The sequence below is a fragment of the Somniosus microcephalus genome, chromosome 26 (genome assembly GCF_052327205.1).
Source record: "Somniosus microcephalus isolate GS21.2 chromosome 26, FLI_Smic_1.0, whole genome shotgun sequence".
In the NCBI taxonomy this organism is placed as follows: Eukaryota; Metazoa; Chordata; class Chondrichthyes; order Squaliformes; family Somniosidae; genus Somniosus; species Somniosus microcephalus.
In genome coordinates this window covers 48865157-48879326 of record NC_141012.1, presented here as the reverse complement: position 1 = coordinate 48879326, position 14170 = coordinate 48865157, and the positions used below count along the sequence as shown (strand labels likewise).

The 14170-nt window shown below is 50.1% G+C and overlaps 1 protein-coding gene across 2 annotated transcripts in view; it reads right to left on the bottom strand.

Annotated features, from left to right (window-relative positions):
• The window catches only part of ets1 (ETS proto-oncogene 1, transcription factor), a 148891-nt gene that overhangs the window by 116594 nt on the left and 18127 nt on the right, over positions 1 to 14170 (bottom strand). The gene's annotated exons all lie outside the window — the stretch shown is intronic.

The following is a 14170-nucleotide window of genomic DNA, read 5'->3' as shown; positions in this document are numbered from 1 at the left end:
CCCAGACCTAGATCACAGAGACACTCCACTCCCCCAGACCTAGATCACAGAGACACTCCACTCCCCCAGACCTAGATCACAGAGACACTCCACTCCCCCAGACCTAGATCACAGAGACACTCCACTCCCCCAGACCTAGATCAGAGACACTCCACTCCCCAGACCTAGATCACAGAGACACTCCACTCCCCCAGACCTAGATCACAGAGACACTCCACTCCCCCAGACCTAGATCACAGAGACACTCCACTCCCCCAGACCTAGATCACAGAGACACTCCACTCCCCCAGACCTCGATCACAGAGACACTCCACTTCCCCAGACCAAGATCACAGAGACACTCCACTCCCCCAGACCTAGATCACAGAGACACTCCACTCCCCCAGACCTAGATCACAGAGACACTCCACTCCCCCAGACCTCGATCACAGAGACACTCCACTCCCCCAGACCTCGATCACAGAGACACTCCACTCCCCCAGACCTAGATCACAGAGACACTCCACTCCCCCAGACCTCGATCACAGAGACACTCCACTCCCCCAGACCTAGATCATGGAGACACTCCACTCCCCCAGACCTCGATCACAGAGACACTCCACTCCCCCAGACCTCGATCACAGAGACACTCCACTCCCCCAGACCTAGATCACAGACACTCTACTCCCCCAGACCTCGATCACAGAGACACTCCACTCCCCAGACCTCGATCACAGAGACACTCCACTCCCCCAGACCTCGATCACAGAGACACTCCACTCCCCAGACCTAGATCACAGAGACACTCCACTCCCCCAGACCTAGATCACAGAGACACTCCACTCCCCCAGACCTCGATCACAGAGACACTCCACTCCCCCGACCTAGATCACAGAGACACTCCACTCCCCAGACCTAGATCACAGAGACACTCCACTCCCCAGACCTAGATCACAGAGACACTCCACTCCCCCAGACCTCGATCACAGAGACACTCCACTCCCCCAGACCTAGATCACAGGGACACTCCACTCCCCAGACCTAGATCACAGAGACACTCCACTCCCCCAGACCTAGATCACAGAGACACTCCACTCCCCCAGACCTCGATCACAGAGACACTCCACTCCCCCAGACCTCGATCACAGAGACACTCCACTCCCCCAGACCTAGATCACAGAGACACTCCACTCCCCCAGACCTAGATCACAGAGACACTCTACTCCCCCAGACCTAGATCACAGACACTCCACTCCCCCAGACCTAGATCACAGAGACACTCCACTCCCCAGACCTAGATCACAGAGACACTCCACTCCCCCAGACCTAGATCACAGAGACACTCCACTCCCCAGACCTAGATCACAGAGTCACTCCACTCCCCCAGACCTAGATCACAGAGTCACTCTACCCCATTCAACTCTCCACCCTTTCAACTCTACCCATGTCCATCCTTCCCAGCTCATTGTAAGAAATAGGAGCCGGAGTTGGCCATACGTCCCCTCGAGCCTGCTCCGCCATTCAACAAGATCATGGCTGATCATGAACCTCAACTCCACTTTCTCGCCTGATCTCCATATCCTTTGATTCCCTGAGAGTCCAAAAATCTATCTACCTCAGCCTTGAATAATCAAAGACTCAGCATCCACAGCCCTCTGGGGCAGATAATTCCAAAGATTCACAACCCGCTGAGTGAAGAAATTCCTCCTCATCTCGGTCTTAAATGGCCAACCCCTTATCCTGAGACGATCAGCTCCGATGGACGGGCCACATCGTCCGCATGCCCGATACAAGGCTCCCAAAACAAGCACTCTACTCAGAGCTCCGACACAGTAAGAGAGCCTCAGGTGGGCAGAGGAAATGCTTCAAGGACACCCTCAAAGCCTCCTTGAAAAAGTGCAACATCCCCACCGACACCTGGGAATCCCTGGCCCAAGACTGCACAAAGTGGAGGAAAAGCATCCGGGAAGGCGCCGAACACCTCGAGTCTCTTCGCCAGGAGCAAGTGGAAGCCAAGCGCAAACAGCGGAATGAGCGCATGTCAACCCAAGCACCCCACCCACCCGCCCCTTCAACTACCGTCTGCCCCACCTGTGACAGAGACTGTGGGCTGGATTTTCATTCAGGAGTCGGGTAGGAGGCGGGACTACAACTTTTGGGGTTGTAGTCCCACCTCCATCGAGATGCAGCCAATCCACGCGATTTTAACTTGATTGACCTTGTTGAGCCCACCCAGCGGGCTCAGCAGGCCAATTAAGGGCCACCCGGCAACAGGTGACGTCACAGACTGAAATTTCATCTGTCAAGACGTGTTGACAGATGAAATATCAGCGTTTCACAGCTGTTTGAAGCTGTCAAACACTGACAGTCTTACTTCTAACCTGAGACCTTCTACGCAGACTCAGTTAGAGATCTCTCCTGCACAGAAAGCTGCAGGCTGTCACTTTTGACAGTTTGCAGCCATTCTGCTTTCTGTGCCGGTGAGATGAGGGAATCCGAAACCTAAAGGAAGGAAGGCTGAAAAGGTCATTTAAACTTCTTTAAACACTTTAGACACACGAAACACACTTATCTTTGCACTCATGCACACATCACTCACCTGAACACCGACATCTCGACCCCTCCAAGTTCTTCAACCCAACAGCCCGCCTCGCAAACTTGGCGTGGTTTGGAGCTGTCGGGAATCCCTCACTTCAGCATTAAAAATAGGGATTAGGGTAAAAACTGCCTGTTAACTACCTGTTAACAGGCAGTTAATTGTCACTAATCCCTTCCCACCTCGGGTAAACGGGTCCCAGTGCGGGGCAGGTACCCGCCTCCTTTGAAACTGGCATGGAGGCGGGTTGGGGTCGTGACCCCTGATTTCGGGATTTTAACCCCCCACACGCCTCCAATCCCAACTCCACGGCCCAATGAAAATCCTGCCCTGTAGGTCCCGCATTGGACTCATCAGTCACCTGAGAACTAATTTTTAGTGTGGAAGCAAGTCATCCTCAGTTCCGAGGGACTGCCTAAGAAAAGACGACTCCCTCTGCCACCTTACTGCCCACTCACTCAGTCTATCTCTATCCCATTGCAGACTCTTTGGGCTGGATTTTGCCAGGCCCGAGGAGGCGGGAATGGAGGCGTGTGGGGTGTTAAAATTGCAAAAAGTGGTGGGCGGGCCCGACCCCACCTCCATCCCGCCTCCAAGCAATTTTCCCAAATGCGTGGTTTCTGATCCCGTCTCTGTCCCGCCTCCAAGAGGCGGGATAGGCCCTTAAGGCCCTTAACAACCACTAAATTGCCTCTATAATCCCATTTGGAGAGCCCTTTCCGATTTTAACACTTTCCCACATGATTCACGCCTGCTCTGAAACACGACAGTGAAACCTGGCGGGAGCACAATTGGATTGCTGACTATCAGCTGCAGCTCCACCATTAAATAGGATATTTGATCGGTCATCATTTGCAGGTGGCAGGACTTTGTTGTCTCAGGTCTGGGGGAACTTTTAGCAGGCATAACCATAGTTGTAGAAGTTTGGAGCCTGACACCCATCTCCACTGTGACCTCCTGGGAAACCCCTCTCCCCACCTTGACTGAGCGCTTCCTCAACCGAGGCATATACCAGAAGCATGGGAACCATTTATTTCCTTTCCTCCTGGACATCAGATGAGGGCGAAGACCAGCCGCGGCAGCAGCAGAACCATGAACAACAGCGCCACCAACAGCAGCAGCAACAACAGGAGCGCCAAGCTGCTGCTCACCCACCTGAAGCTGCACAGGCCAGAAGGCACCAGCGCACGACCACATTGCTGCCCGGGATGCAAGGAACGCACTCATCTTGGCCAGATTTGCTTAGCCTAGCCAATCAAGTACTTTTGCCTTGTAGCTTCTTACCAGAGCATCGACAATGGCCAAGAACCAGCGGATTCCTAGTGCTCTGACCACCATACTGACAATTGCAAGTAATCCTAAGCCCTCAATGTGAAAGTCCCATTTGCGAAATGACACAGACCACAACTGCAACAGTTGCCATCAGAATTTTAATTTACAATAACCAACTGATGGCATTTAAAAAATAAACACAACATTTCAGCCAAGTGACTACCCTTGTGACTATTTATGCAGTATCTTTCTCTTACGCGTGCTCCTACGTGGTGCTTCCCCTGTGGCTTCAGCAGATGTGGAGGCCCCTTGCTCACTTTCTTGCTGCTCCTGTCTTGACACCTTTGGCGGGCATCCTCTGGGGTTGTGAACCTGTGAAGGCTCGTCAACAGTCTGCTGCTCCTGCGGCTGTGCAGGGGTTGAGACACCGATTTCAGTTGGGTGGAGACTCTGGTGGGGCTCTGACCGAGGGCTCTGCAGTGGCATGGAAGTGTGAGCGCTTGGAGAGGAGCCCCCACTTCCTTGATGTCTGCCACCAACTTCCCTCTCATGGGTCAGGTCCCCCTCAGCACTTGCAAGTGGCTTGAGAGCACCTTGCTGCACATCAGGGGGGCCACGGGAACCCGTATCTGCACTGGCAGTCCTATTCAGAAGGACTTCCATGAAGCTCTGGCTTCTCTGTTCAATAGCTGACCATCACTCTTCCAGAGATGTCAGTCTATTCTGAACACTCACCGTGTTTTCCTCACTCCGGTGACTTACTGCCTCCATGGCCGTAGCCAGCCTTTCCACGGAGGTTGCCATCCTTTCCGTTCATGTGCCAATTACTCCACAAAGGCTCTGCTCATGTTCGCGATGGACTCCTCCATTCGCTCCACACTCGCAGCGACCCTGGAGTCAAAACCTGCCAGAGACTCCTGCATCTGTTCCTGGAATTCCAGCACCGCTGTTCTTATGGATGGACCCAGAGGCAGAGGGTCGACATGCAGCTGAGCCAAGCTGGGAGAGTCCTGCGCTCTCCGACTAGGACTCTCCACTGCTGTCCCTGTCTCCACAATCTGCTGATGCTCACTTGTGAGCTATGATACACCAGGTGACAACACTACTCTATCTCGTGATGGACCCACCGAGGTGTGAGTGTCTGCGCTGGTGCTGGGTTGGCTGAATTCTGCTGACGCTGCGCCCTCAGAGGTTGCAGCTTCCTCTGAGTAGTCTGGAGACTCAGGCTCTTCCTCCTGGCTAGTGGGGACGGGTGCTTGCGGTGGTCCTCTGGGGGAGTAAAGGAAAGAGTCAGAGATGTGAGGCCAAGGTTACATGCACATTGCATATTGCAGATGATCATAAGTCCACCTGTTAGAGCTTCAGAATCATTATCAGCGACTCATGCAATGTCAATGAGAGAGATGGAAAACTATTCTGTCACCAGCTTTCTCTGATGCGCCCGTCTGTCCATCCCCCACTTGCGCATCGTCCTCGAGTCCCACAATCTCCAGGACCGCCTCCTCCCAGGGGGTGAGGTGGGCTACTGAGGGTGGCCCTCCTCCTGTCCTCGCTCTTTCCCTCTTATTGTGAGCTCTCTTTTCCTGCAATGAGGGAGACAAGTGGAGTTTGAGTGAGAATGAAGGAGTGAGTGTAGAAAATCCATAGCATACATGCTTAGAAGGAGACAAAGATGGAGTGAGTTGGCAAGACCAAGGGCCCTCCCTGTGTTTTGTAAGTTGTTTTCATAGCATCACAGTGATAGGGAGTGTGAGGGCTGCATAGTTGAATAGTTAGGTGAATGTGACCATAGAGAGAGAGGGAATGGGTAAGGGTGCAGGGATGTCAGTGTCAAGTGGGATGTGGAGGAAGAGATTGCTAAAGCTGAGTGCTGGTGAGGAGAGGCGCTGGGGATCAGATTGAGGGTGATGGGAAAGTCATACTCACTTTTCCAGTGCGCAGAAGGTCATGAAATCTCTTCCTGCACTGAAGCCAGGTTCTGCGGATGAGGGACAACAAGTTCACCTCCTGGGCCACCTGGATCCACACAGCCTTCGTCTGCTGGGGAGGCTTCTTCCTCCCTGAAGAAGGGAAGAGCACCTCCTTATTAGCTCTTGCTCCCTCCACCAAAGCTTGCAGGGCGACGTCATCAAATCTGGGAGCAGACTTAGGTCTCCCGCTGCTCATTCTGCCTCCAGGTCCCTCTCACTGCAAAGGCCAAAAGGTTTGCAGTCTGCAGAAGAAGCAAGGCTTCTTGCAGACCTTAAATGCAGCAGCAATGATGACGTCATCGGAGGCGAGTTTCAGACTGAAAAAATTAATTGGGCCATGGGTTCCCACACGCTGGAACTCAATTGCCCAATTATGTGAAAATCTCCCACATCGATTTGGAATCGGGTGGATAACACAAAAAGCGGATGACACGACCCCAGCCCGCCCCAATGACAAAATCCAGCCCTTTGTGTTCTCACAGCTTACTGTCCCACCTAGCTTTGTATCGTCAGCAAACTTGGATACATTACACTCGGTCCCTTCATCTAGGTCATTAATATAGATTGTAAATAGCTGAGGCCCCAACACTGATTCTTGTGGCACCCCACTAGTTACAGTTTGCCAACCTGAAAAAGACACATTTATCCCTACTCTCTGTGTTCTGTCCGTTAACCAATCCTCTATCCATGCTAATATATTACCCTCAACCCCATGAGCCCTTACCTTGTGTAATAACCTTTTATGTGACACCTTATCAAATGCCTTTTGGAAATACAAATATACTACATCCACTGGTTCTCCTTTATCTAACCGTCCTAGTTACATCCTCAAAAACCTCTAATAAATTTGTCAAACACGATTTCCCTTTCATAAAACCATGTTGACTCTGCCTAACCATGTTATGATTTTATAAGTGCCCTGATACCACTTCCTTAACACTGGATTCCAGCATTCCCCGACGACTGATGTCAGGCTAACTGGCCTGTAGTTCCCGGTTTTCTTGCTCCCTCCTTTCTCGAATAGTAGGGTTACATTTGCTACCTTCCAATCTGCTGGGACCGTTCTAGAATCTAGGGAATTTTGGAAGATCACAACCAATGCATCCACTATCTCTGCAGCCACCTAATTTAGAACCCTAGGATGTAGGCCGTCAGGTCCTGGGGATTTGTCGGCTTTTAGTCATAGAAACATAGAAACATAGAAGATAGGAGCAGGAGTAGGCCATTCGGCCCCTCGAGCCTGCTCCACCATTTAATGAGATCATGGCTGATCATCCAAATTCAGTACCCTGTCCCTGCTTTCTCCCCATATCCCTTGATCCCTTTAGCCGTAAGAAATGTATCTAACTCCTTCTTGAATATATTTAATGAATTGGCCTCAACTGCCTTCTGTGGTAGAGAATTCCACAGGTTCACCACTCTCTGGGTGAAGAAATTCCTCCTCATCTCAGTCCTAAATGGCTTACCCCTTATCCTTAGACTGCGACCCCTGGTTCTGGACTCCCCTGCCATCGGGAACATCCTTCCTGCATCTAGTCTGTCTAGTCCTGTTAGAATTTTATAAGTTTCAATGAGATCCCCTCTCATTCTTCTAAACTCTAGCGAATATAAGCCTAATCGACCCAATCTCTCCTCATTCCTGCCATCCCAGGTATCAGTCTGGTGAATCTTCGCTGCACTCCCTCCATGGCAAGGACATCCTTCCTCAGAGAAGGCAACCAAAACTGCACACAATACTCAAGGTGTGGTCTCACCAAGGCCCTGTACAACTGCAGCAGGACATCCTTGTTCCTGTACTCGAATCCTCTCGCTATGAAGGCCAACATACCATTTGCCTTCTTAATCGCCTGCTGCACGGGCATGCTTACCTTCAGCGACTGGTGCACAAGGACACCCAGGTCTCGTTGCACTTCCCCTTTTCCCAATCTATTGCCGTTCAGATAATAATCGGTCTTCCTGTTTTTGCCACCAAAGTGGATAACCTCGCATTTATCCACATTATACTGCATCTGCCATGCATCTGCCCAATCACCCAACCTGTCCAAATCATACTGGAGTTTCTCTGCATCCTCCTCACAGCACACACACCCACCCAGCTTTGTGTCATCTGCAAACTTGGAGATATTACATCTAGTTCCCTCATCTAGATCATTAATATATATAGTCCCATTAGTTTCTCTAGTGCTTTTTCTCTACTTATATAAATTACGTTAAGTTCTTCACCCTCCTTAGACCCTTGGTTCCCCACCATTTTTGGTATGCTTTTTGTGTCTTCTACTGTAAAGACAGATACAAAATATTTGTTTAACGTTTCTGCCATTTCCTTATTCCCCATAATAATTTCTCCTGTCTCAGCCTCTAAGGGACCAACATTTACTTTTCCTACTCTCTTCCTTTTTACATACATGTAGAAGCTCTTACAATCTGTTTTTTATATTTCTTGCTAGTTTTCTCTCATATTCTATTTTTTCCCTTTTTATGAATTTTTTGGTCAACCTTTGCTAATTTCTGAAACTCTCCCAATCCTCAGGTTTACTACTATTCTTCGCAACATTATAAGCTTCTTCTTTCAATCTAATGCTATCCTTAACTTCTTTAGTTAGCCACGGATGGATCACTTTTCCTGTGGAGTTTTTGTTTCTCAATGGAATGTATTTTTGTTGAGAATTATGAAATATTTCTTTAAATGCTAGCCTCTGCTTATCTACCGCAATACCTTTTAATCTATCTTTCCAATCTGCCTTAGCCAGCACGCCCCTCATACCTATGCAACTGGCTTTATTTACGTTTAAGACTCTAGTTTCAGACTTAGGCAAGTCACTCTCAAACTTAACGTGAAATTCTATCATATTATGATCACTCTGCCCCAGAGGATCCTTTACTATGAGTTTGCTAATTAACCCTGTCTCAAGACACAATTCAAGTTGACACTCTTCTCCCACTCCATTCCAGTTCGTGCCGGAACTTATCTTCCATCCCCCTTATTCAAGGTGGTACTCTTTCCTCCCCCATCAATTAAATCTGCCACTCTTTCTCCCACTCCCAATTCATGCTGGTATGCTCCCTCCCCATCAGTTAATACTGGTGCTCTCCCTGTTCTCTCACCCAAATTGTCACTCCCAGCTTCTGCCCGTTGGCTCTCCCTTCATTGTCCTTCCCCTCCTCTCGTCATTGCCATCCATTTCCCTCTCCTCTTTCCTCTCACCTTCTTTACCTTCCCCTCTCCCCCAAGTCCCATTCCTACCTAAGTCTGGCTGCTACTGACAAGACTAGGCTGCTCTTTCCTCACCATCTCTCCTAATGGAAGTGATTCTGGCCTCTCCTTACTGAATTCTCAAACGAATAGGACGTTCTACCTACAGTCTGCAGAGGCCAGAAACTCTTCCATTACCACTAGGAGAGGCCTGGAGGAGAGAAGGGACCTGAGCCGGTTAGCAGCAGGACTTGTGTAAGAATGGGATTGAGGGAAGAGGGATCCTGGACCCCGCTGATTTTTGGTAGCATATGCTGATACAGTAATTGTCAACTTGACACGCCGATAGTTGGCATGTGCCAGCGAAACCTGGCCTCGGGACACCTCGGTGACTTGTGCCATTATCCGATGTAACAAATCAGTTGTCCTAAATGTGAAAAAAGGCACTTAGGTAAGTTATTGGAGAGTGGCTGACTCCATGGGACTAAACCCCTTCAAGAAAAGCGTGGAGAAAATCAGCAAATAATGGAGGACCAGTACTGAGCTGAAAAGTATGTATCACACTGTGCTCAATAGTGACACTTCTGGTGTGTCAGGAACTGCATCTCAAACAAGCAAGAAACAATAGGAATACAGAGAAATAACAGCAGAAAATGCTGGGAAACTCAGCAGGCCAGGGCAGCATCCGTGGAGAGAGGAACAGAGTTAACGTTTCAGGTCTGTGACCCTTCATCAGAACTGGAGAAAAAAAGAGAGTTCTGTGTGCGATTTTTGTCAAGGAACAGTAATTAGCTCAGTTTTAATCATTTTTATTCTACTTTATCAGAAAGAATGAAGGAAGTTGGGTATGTAAAGAACCTATCGCACCCCCACAAAGTCCCAAAACACCTTTTGAAGTGCAGCCACTGTTGTTAGTAAATAAGTCCCACAAATAACTAATGAGATGAATCCATTTCTGGTAGTGCTAGCTGAGGAAAGATTGTTGGCCAGGGCGTCGGGAGAACTCCCTGCTCTTCTTTGAATAGTGCCGTGGGATCAGTAACATCCACCTGAACGGGCAGACAGGTCCTCAACTTAAGCGGGTCGGTTTTCAGCTTGCCACCTGGGCGTAAAGCTAGCGGTGTGGATGGGCTGCCGATTATAGAAACTGCCCGATTTGTATATCAAGTGATTTAATGGGAATGAACATCAGAAGGTTTCTATATCGGGCGGCTGATTTGCAAGGTCAGTTTTATGCCAGGCAGCTAGTTGAAAATCTACTCCAATGTCTCATCCAAATGACAGCAGCCCTGAGAACACAGCAGTCCCTCAGTACTGCACTGAAGGGTATGCCTAAGTTACATATTGAAGTCCTGGAGGGGAGCTGGACACAACCTGCTCAATCAGAAGTGAGAAGTCTGCTGAGTCCAGCATTTAGGACCATTAGGTTTTTGTCACTGTTTTTCTTTAATGGGGACAGAGGCGGTTCAGTATTGTGTACATCAAAGTCAGTGTGGTCAGCATTGAGCAGTGGAAATGCCTCCACTCTTCCCCCTAATGTTAGCAAAGGCAAGAGCATAGGTTAAACGTTGAGTGAAGCTCCCTCTCTATTTATTCCACCTTGAGAACTTCCCCAACATCCTTGGAAGAGCAGTCCTTACGGAGCCACTGTGGGATTTCTGTTCCCTCGGGCTCTCAATCCTGACAGTGATTTGCCATCATTAAAATTCTGGTGGGGGAGGCCCGTGAGCAGAGCTCCTTAAGTGCGTTTAAGTCCATGTGAGAAGCCCCACCTTCTGCATCTTCACAGCGATGTGATGGAGCAGTGAAAACATGGCTCCTGCTTTATTGCAGTGACAATAGAACCAAATTAGCATCTGTCCATTGGTAGCTGAAGGTTGTCTGCTACCTGTAGTCACAAAAAGGCCCTGGCAGGCTGAATGTTGCTTAACGATAGATGCTGAACTTTTGACCAGGGTTCAAAAAACTGATGGGATGAAGCTCTCCCTTGTCTGCTCCCTGCAAGAGATCTGCATGAAAAGAGTTTTCCACTGTCTCATTCCAGTTCCTCGTCCCACAAAGAGAAACCTCGTCCGGAAAGGTACGACTGTAATTGGTAATCTCACTGAAATAGGAAATGGAAAAACAACCACACTGGTACAGGTGGGGACAACCTTGTAAAGTTGGGGCTGAGGCACATTGTCGGGAAAAACTAGTGGGAGCTTTACTCTGTATCTAACCCGTGCTGTACCTGCCCTGGGAGTGTTTGATGGGACAGTGTGGAGGGAGCTTTACTCTGTATCTAACCCGTGCTGTACCTGCCGAGGGAGTGTTTGATGAGACAGTGTAGCGGGAGCTTTACTCTGTATCTAACCCGTGCTGTACCTGTCCTGGGAGTGTTTGGGGCAGTGTAGAGGGAGCTTTACTCTGTATCTAACCCGTGCTGTACCTGCCGAGGGAGTGTTTGATGGGGCAGTGTAGAGGGAGATTTACTCTGTATCTAACCCCGTGCTGTACCTGCCCTGGGAGTGTTTGATGGGACAGTGTAGAGGGAGCTTTACTCTGTATCTAACCTGTGCTGTACCTGCCCTGGGAGTGTTTGATGGGACAGTGTAGAGCGAGCTTTACTCTGTATCTAACCCGTGCTGTACCTGCCCTGGGAGTGTTTGATGGGACAGTGTAGAGGGAGCTTTACTCTGTATCTAACCCGTGCTGTACCTGCCTTGGGAGTGTTTGATGGGACAGTGTAGAGGGAGCTTTACTCTGTACCTAATCCATGCTGTACCTGCCCAGGGAGTGTTTGATGGGACAGTGTAGAGGGAGCTTTACTCTGTATCTAACCCGTGCTGTACCTGCCCTGGGAGTGCCTAAAGCTGAGTAACTAATTCTCCAACACAGATTCATACAACATAGTCATTTTATTTTATAAATAATAATCAAAAAAAGTATCTTAACTGGAATAAAAATCTCACCATCACCTTCTTCTCCCCAAGAAACAAAAACTCACTGTACTATGTACAAATGGTGTCCCTTAGGTTTGCAGGTGAGGAAACACCTATTAAATCAATTGTATGTCTCTGTGTATATTTTTGGATTTCATATGAAAAGATTAGAGTTTCATGTTACAGCCCACCTTCTCGCTGGCCCTGTTTCCCAGGCAGTGTGTGGTTCAGTGACAGACGTGCTAAACTGATTCAGTTCAAATCAGTGATGGAGCAAAAGATACAGTTGGTGAGAGACTGGTGTGACGGGTTTCGGAGCAGCATCACAAATATAACTAAGGGATGTATGAAATTTAAACTGCAGCACACAGCACAGGGACAGGACTGTGTAATAATCTATTACCTATCATCTGCCAAATTGGAAAAGAAAAGGATAAATATCGGCAAATATGCCAGTCACAATCCTTTGAGCAATTAGATATTAACAGCTCACTCACAGGTAACACCCCCCACAGGTAACACCCCCCCACTGGTAACAGCCTTAACAGGTAACACCGCTCACAGGTAACACCCCCCACAGGTAAAACACCACCTCACAGGTAACACCCCCTCACAGGTAACCCCACCTCACAGGTAACAACCCCCCCCCACAGGTAACACCCCTCACAGGTAACACCCCCTCACAGGTAACACCCCCTCACAGGTAACCCCACTTCACAGGTAACAGCCCCCCACACGTAACAGCCCCCCTCACGGTAACACACCTCACAGGTAACACCCCTCACAGGTAACACACCACACAGGTAACACCCCTCACAGGTAACACCCCCTCACAGGTAACACCCCCTCACAGGTAACACCCCCCACAGGTAACACCCCCTCACAGGTAACACCCCCTCACAGGTAACACCCCTCACAGGTAACACACCACACAGGTAACACCCCCCACAGGTAACACCCCCTCACAGGTAACACCCCTCACAGGTAACACCCCTCACAGGTACCACTCCTCACAGGTAACACTCCTCACAGGTAACACCCCCTGACAAGTAACACCCCCTCACAGGTAACACCCCCTGACAGGTAACAACCCCACTTCACAGGTAACAGCCCCCCACACGTAACAGCCCCCCTCACGGTAACACACCTCACAGGTAACACCCCTCACAGGTAACACACCACACAGGTAACACCCCTCACAGGTAACACCCCCTCACAGGTAACACCCCCTCACAGGTAACACCCCCCACAGGTAACACCCCCTCACAGGTAACACCCCCTCACAGGTAACACCCCTCACAGGTAACACACCACACAGGTAACACCCCCCACAGGTAACACCCCCTCACAGGTAACACCCCTCACAGGTAACACCCCTCACAGGTACCACTCCTCACAGGTAACACTCCTCACAGGTAACACCCCCTGACAAGTAACACCCCCTCACAGGTAACACCCCCTGACAGGTAACAACCCCCCTCACAGGTAACAGCCCCCCACAGGTAACAGCCCCCCTCACGGTAACACACCTCACAGGTAACACCCCTCACAGGTAACACACCACACAGGTAACCCCCCCTCACAGGTAACCCCCCCTCACAGGTAACACCCTCCTCACAGGTAACACCCCCCCACAGGTAACAGCCCTCACAGGTAACAGCCCCTCACAGGTAACACCCCCCCACAGGTAACACCCCTCACAGGTAACACCCCCTCACAGGTAACCCCCCCTCACAGGTAACACCACCCTCACAGGTAACACCGCTCACAGGTAACACCCCCCCACAGGTAACACCCCCCCACAGGTAATAACACCCCCCCCCACAGGTAATAACACCACTCACAGGTAACAGCCCCCCACAGGTAACAGCCCTCACAGGTAACCCCCCCTCACAGGTAACACGCCCCCACAGGTAACACGCCCCCACAGGTAACACGCCCCCACAGGTAACAGCCCTCACAGGTAACAGCCCCTCACAGGTAACAGCCCTCTCAGGTAACACGCCCTCTCAGGTAACACCCCCTCTCAGGTAACACCCCCTCACAGGTAACAGCCCCTCACAGGTAACACCCCCCCACAGCTAACACCCCCCACAGTAACCCCCCTCACAGGTAACACCCCCCCACAGGTAACACCCCCCACAGGTAACACCCCCTCACAGGTAACACCCCCTCACAGGTAACACCCCCTCACAGGTAACACCCTTAACAGAATTATACCTTTCAGCCAATGTCCCAA